At 33.8% G+C, this 7,500-nt stretch overlaps 1 long non-coding RNA gene across 1 annotated transcript in view; it reads left to right on the forward strand.

Moving 5' to 3' along the window:
- The window catches only part of LOC136832137 (uncharacterized), a 234,462-nt gene that overhangs the window by 88,822 nt on the left and 138,140 nt on the right, over positions 1–7,500 (forward strand). The gene's annotated exons all lie outside the window — the stretch shown is intronic.

A 7,500-nucleotide genomic window follows, 5' to 3' on the forward strand; every position in this document is an offset into this window, starting at 1 on the left:
AAATAATAAGCAGAGGACTAGGGGGAACTCATTCCCAATGATTAGGCAAAGCATAACTGACAACGGGGCATGCTGAGTGTTCCCAGGTGCCCTTAAGATTAGAACCTACTGTATTCTGAAGATGCCCTAGCATTCTCTAAGGGTTAATCAAAAAGAATATCGATCGGATAGACTTCGGGTAATCTGAGTAACTTTTGTACGGGACTTTTGGTAATACATACATTCCGTTGCTCTTTTTTATACCTGAGAATGTCAGTGATATAGTTACAATTTCGATAGAAATTTCTACCTTAAAATTCCAACTGGAAAATCCGCCCTAAAATTGTGATGTTATGAGCATACTTTTATTCCAATAACAAGCAATAAGTGTTTTTTTTCTGGCCTGATAGTATATACAACAGCATCAATAGGTATGAAGGTGGATACTTGTTTCAAGTTCTACTATATTTAGAGTTTCAGAAAGAGAGAGAGAGAGAGAGAGAGAGAGAGAGAGAGAGAGAGAGAGAGAGAGATTATGGTGTGAATTATTGGAATCCAACAGTCTTTTCTTACTTATATACTTCTTTAAAAATTCATATTTATTCATAGTCATTCTATTTGCAAGTTTAACCCCTGACTTCATGAGGAATATGCGGATATTTTTGGAATAATAAAATAGCTTCCAAAAGCGCTTTACCACGAATTAGCCTTATTACCCAGTCTTCAGCTGAGGACCGAACCCTCGCTCCAGTGCAAAAGAGCTCCATTCTGCTTGAAGACTTCTCGGGCACGTGGCTCTGAGCCAACTGGTTCCTGTCTTCGCTGCTAAACAATGCGCTTTTGTATACGCGTCTCGGCTTGACGGAAACCACCGCTTTTGTTCCTCATTGGGGAAAGAAAAAACCTGAGAGAAGCGGGAAAAGCCGTGGCTCTTCCAGCTACATAACTCTCTGTTAAAGCTCTTGTGTCTCGATCTATAGAAGGGGAAGTATGAACGTTATTTAACGGTATTCTAATGGTATGTTCCAGAAGAAACGCACAGTACGATATCTCATAGAGAGAGCCTCGTATTGTGGCTGTTTTAGTTCTCTCCAAATGAAGAGTCCGCCATAATTAGAGGCGAGAAGCTTTTATGGTCTTCGTGCAAAGTGCTCTTAATGAAAGATGATGCGTTTAATGTTTTCTCGAGAAAGCAATGCCAAAGACAGAAAGACAGTCAGACAGACAGAGAGGAAGGGAAGGGGCGGGGGGAGGCACAGACAGACAGACTGTCAGAGAAAATTAAGTATGTTTCACCCCATTCAAAAACCTGTATATACATCATGCAAATAAAGGAAAATGGTTACATTATTTTTCCCCTATTTCCAGCTCTATAAAAACCTAGTATCTAACCATGACGAAGTTTCGTAAGGTATTTATATAAAAATGTTAACATTTAAAATGATCTAAGTGAAAATCCCCTTCCTTAGAAGAGTAGAAATATTTTATCCGGAGGCGGAATGCTTCACTTCGTGTTCGTGTTTTCGTGTCACGAGGGAAAATGTGTTATGTTAAGAACTCCTCTCGTGCAGTACACATCAGGTAATGCTTCTTTGAGTCTGAACACGCGCGCTCTTTAATAACTTATAGAATGAAACTGTCTTAGTATAAAATTTTAAATGTTGCTTCTCTGAACTAGTGTTCCTCTCTCTCTCTCTCTCTCTCTCTCTCTCTCTCTCTCTCTCTCTCTCTCTCTCTCTCTCTCTCTCTCTTGATCCTGACAGTTGTGATGTTAGATATTTCTTCAGTAAATCGGTTATTAAGTTTCTTATAGTTTGTGTGTGAGTGTGTTTTACTCTCTCTCTCTCTCTCTCTCTCTCTCTCTCATTTACTCTTCTAAGTTACTTGTCAGTGATCCTGACGGTTGTGATGTTAGATATTTCTTCAGTAAATTGGTTATTAAGTTCCTTATAGTTTGTGTGTGAGTGTGTTTTACGCTCTCTCTCTCTCTCTCTCTCTCTCTCTCTCTCTCTCTCTCTCTCTCTCTCTCTCTCTCTCTCTCTCTCTCATTTACTCTTTTAAGTTATTTTTCAGTGAGCATGACACTTGTGATTTTAGATATTTCTTCATTTAATTGGTTATCAAGTTGTATTCTGTGTGTGAGTGCGTTTTACGCTCTCTCTCTCTCTCTCTCTCTCTCTCTGAATTTTATGGTTTTAATCTTTCATATAATAGCTTAACCGTTTCACTAGATGAAACATTACGAAAGATTTCTCCTCCTCGGAAAAATATCTGAGAAATGGTAGTCTAAATGCCAAGAAAAAAAAGAAGAAGAAAACAGCAATTCCGGGGAATGCCAAATAACGACAGTCAAGACGTATGCAGAACAAAAATGAAAAGACGAATATCCCTCAAAAGAGAAAGGGAGGAATCAAGAGTATGAAGTCGGAGGGAAAGGTGTCTCGAGGAATACCACAAACGTGTACACAGCGAATATCAAAGGCGAATCTGGTGCAACAACTCTCTGCTCGTCTTACTTTTCTTATTTTCCTTCCAGTTTCGTCGTAATTGGAAATTTATATTTACCTCGGTTATTATTATTCTTCTTATTTTCATTTCAGTTTAGTCGTAACTAGAAATTTATATGTATCTCAGTTATTGTTATTATTCAGTAGATGAAACCTATTCATATGGAACAAGCCCACCAAAGGGGCCATTGAATTGAAATTCAAGCTTCCAAAGAATATGGTGTTCATCAGGAAGAAGCAAGAGGAAGTAAAGGGAAATACAGAAAGAAGAGATCCCACTTATTAAAAAAAGAAAAAAATAAATTAATAAATAGATAAAAATGTGTTAAAATGGAAGGGAGAATAGTATTATGGTAGTAATGCATTGCATCTTTGCATATATATATATATATATATATATATATATATATATATATATATATATATATATATATATATATATATATATATAAAATCATCAACACACAATCACGTGTGGAACGAAATAAATTTCTGACTCACGTCAACATCGTAATCAGGTCTCTCAGGTGACTGAAATTTCAAGGGCGTTACCACTGGGCCATACAAGTCTAAATTTGTTGGAACCTGAAAGCAACTACTAAAATTACCTGGCAAGTAATTGACCCCCAGGGACTTTTACCCAACCCCGACTCAGCAATGACCCAATGGACAACATTTCATTCGCCGTATCCCTTCTGGAGTGAATAAGATAGAAATCATCAACACACAATCACTTGTATGGCCCAGTGGGTAACGCCCTTGCTTTCCACCTGAGAGACCTGGGTTCGATCCCGACGTGAGTCAGAATTTATATATATATATACGCATATATATATATATATATATATATATATATATATATATATATATATATATATATATATATATATGTGTGTGTGTGTGTGTGTGTTGTACATCAACACGGAATGTAATCAGTCATTACGCGTAATGACTGATAATTTCAATCTTTAGCAATAAACACGACACGGAATATTTACTAAAAGAGCCCAAAGCTAGTACTAAACACTCTTAATAAAATATTTTGATAATCATTCACTAGTACTAAACCCGGCGAAACAGTGTAGGTAAATCACTGTTTCGCCGTGTTTAGAGAAAACTCCTGCACATCAATGTCCCTAAGATGCATTACGCGTGATGACTGAAATTTCAGTCATTACGCGTAATACATTACACGCATTGTATATATATATATATATATATATATATATATATATATATATATATATATATATATATATATATATGTATGTGTGTATGTGTGTGTGTGTGTGTGTGTGTGTTGAATACAACAAAATGCTAATAGCATAATCACTCGGATAATATTGTTAATACTTTAGCAATAAACACGACACGATAATATTTACTAAAAGAGCCCAAAATCATAAGAGAAATGACTCTTAATAAAACCTATACGATAATCATTCACGAACGAACACTTTCAAAAGTAATAATAAATAAAAATACACGCATTGATAATATATATTTCATATATATATATATCCCATATATATGGATATTTATATATATATATACACATTGTATATATATATATATATATATATATATATATATATATATATATATATATATATACGTATATATATAATATATATATTATATATAGTATATATATATACATATATATACACACACAGTGTGTATGTATGTATATCACATAAAAATATCGAGCAATGGAATGATCTCGTAGCTAAGGAAACGTGCCAGTTTTCTCTTTATATCCGTATTTTCATTTTTTATTACTTTTAAGTGTTCTTTCGTGAATAATTATCGTATAGGTTTTATTAAGAATCATTTCGCTTATGATTTTGGACTCTTTCAGTATATATTATCGTGTCGATTTTATTGCTAAAGTATTAAAAATATTATCCAAATGCACTCGCATGTTATTAGCATTCCATGTTGTATTCAGAAGTGTATATGTCATTGTTATCATGAAAATAATTCACATTTATACGAATGCTTAACCGGAAACTGGGAAGTACAATGGTCCACTTGTAATTAATCCTTGACAAGGACATCCCTTTTGATATTATTATTATTACTATTATTATTATTATTATTATTATTATTATTATTATTATTATTATTATTATTATTGGAGAATCAAATGCAAGTTATGTATGGGTACAAATATATTTAATCATAAATCTATACAGAGAGCTTTCTGGAATCTGTTCGAAAAGATTCCCGAAAGTTCCTTACATAGATTTATTTTTAAATATATTTATACCCATACATAACCGTGCATTTGATTCTCCATTTAAAGACTCATGATATTATTATTATTATTATTATTATTATTATTATTATTATTATTATTATTATTATTATTATTATTATTATTATTATTTACATTTACATTTACATTTACGTTTATATTTACGTGAATTTACCTGAATGCAGAGAAAACTGAAAATCACAATTGTTTACTTGTAACATAAGAAAGAACAAGGAAATCATTTGTTAATTATTATTTTCTCCGCACTTATTACTACTACTGTTTTGTTACGCAACCTTCCACAAAACAGAAAAGAAATTAAAAAGGCGAGATGATCGCTGAATAAACTTTAATGCGCGATAAATTCAACGTTATTCGATGGGCATTTTCGATGCATCAAAATGCTGAATTCCGAAAAAATATCACCAACGAAAAAGTTGTTCCGATAAAATTCCAATTCGCTAAAATCAACATCCGTCATTCGAAAAAATATTAATTGAATTTCAGACGCGTGCTAAAGCTTTTATGATCATCGAGAGTTGGTGATATATATATATGTGTGTGTGTGTGTATAGTGTATAGTGTGTGCGAATAAATACACATTCACACACATTATATATATATATATATATATATATATATATATATATATATATATATATATATATATATATATATATAAATATCATTGTTTTCCTGACAAGGCATATATATATAATATATATATATTAAAATTCAGTTGTTTTCCTGACAAGGGGTAGTCCCCAAGAATAGATAAGGTAATGGTCACTGTCATATTCACACTTGAACTATTGTATCGTAGATGAACCCCTCTGAGGCATTCTATCTAGGTCTTCCTCTCCTCCCTTCTTCACAGAAGACTCATCAGTAGTGTGTCAACCCATTCTCTCCAGATATCAAACCCTTCTATCCAGCCTACACTCAACTCTGAATCTGAAATTCGCCTTTGCTTCCCTGTGCCACATAGTGAATCCTCCTTTTCATTAATAATCTTTCTGGCATTCTATCTAAGTCTTCCTCTCCTCCTTCTTCACAGAGCTTTTGAATTGTATATCTCAACAGCTTATAATCTTTCATTCTCTCCAGATGACCAAACCATCCCCCAAAACTTTCCTATCCAGCCTTTCACTAACCCATTTACCACTCCTATGAATCTCAACAGTTCTCTTCAAAAAACATTAATTTCCCTTATGAACACATGTACCCGCGCAACAAATTCGCTGCTGGGAGCAGTCTCTCTCTAACATCGCTACGCTTCAACAATTTTTCTTTCATTCACATTAAGCTTCAAAACTCCTTCAAAAGCTGGCTTGGATGTCATTTTGGGAAAAAAGCACGTTAAAGATTTGGCTCCATAAGGAACAATCCTAGGTTCTCCCAAATTTTTACACATATACTGCCACCTTTCTTGGTCCACCTCGTCTCTCATCCTACAATCTGATGCTATATCTGCTTCAAAACTTTTATATGAATCTGCTACTTCCATTTCTCACAGTCCATACTACTGTAACACTCACTGCTCCATTTCCAACTCACATTTAATTCAATTTTGCTCAAGTTTACTCTTGACTTTCTCCTCGTGCAAACTTTCACACTCTAGCTAATCTCTGTAATTCTTCTTCACTGTCCCTTGCCACTAGTGAATCGTCTGTGAACTTCAGCCATTCCACACTCAATTCACGACGCATCTTATCTCTTTACTTTACATCTACATGCACTGTCCTTTGTCTACTTTTTATTTCTTACCCCTAGCAAATGGTTGTACTTACTTATAGCTGACTGGACTACTGGGCAGTTTCCACGGTTGAACCAAGGACCTAGCAAATGTTAGGTAAAGCTGCCCAACTAAAACCAGTCTGCCCACTTGTTTTTGATGGCACTATATACAAGGTGGGCGTTGGTGTGATGGCCTTCCTTCTCATATGATATACATATATATATATATATATATATATATATATATATATATATATATATATATATATATATATATATATATATATATATATATATATATATATAGTTAAATCACGAGAAGAAAGTGAAACACTGGAGTGCTGCAAGGCCTTTCGACTGTCTGTCGTCGAAGGCCTTACTTAGCAGACAGTCGAAAGGCATCAAGTTCAGCACTCAGTTATATGTATATATATATTCAAGCAATAAGTGGATTTTATCTTATTTATATATATTCATCACGTTCCATATTTTCGTGATTCTGTTAAGATGTATGTATATATATATATATATATATATATATATATATATATATATATATATATATATATATATATTGAATTCTAGATTATGAACATTCTATTGTTTTACAATAAAAGCTCATTATTCTGATCTCCATCTCAAACAAGTGATCTCTCATTAGCGCCAGAATACAATTCAGTATTTAAATAGATCGCTTCCAGCGACGCCGCCCTGCAGAACGAAATGCCATTAATTCATCATAAGGCTTTTGTTCACTGATGGGAGCTTTGCAAGGATTATCCCTGTGATATACCTGTAAATACTCGATTGATTCCATTATGAAGCCTTTTCTCTGAGCTGTTGTGGCCTTTCAGTTGGAACCCGTTGCAGAATATACTGGCTCTTATGTTGTGATTACTTTGCATCATGTTATTATTAGATCACTTAATCGCGGAGGAAGGGTTGCAGTGTTGAAGATCTCCTCTCGGAGGGTTGCTTTTCATGTCATATTAATAACCTTTCTTGGCGTAATTGGTA

Source organism: Macrobrachium rosenbergii, chromosome 49, assembly GCF_040412425.1.
Source record: "Macrobrachium rosenbergii isolate ZJJX-2024 chromosome 49, ASM4041242v1, whole genome shotgun sequence".
NCBI classification, from domain to species: Eukaryota; Metazoa; Arthropoda; class Malacostraca; order Decapoda; family Palaemonidae; genus Macrobrachium; species Macrobrachium rosenbergii.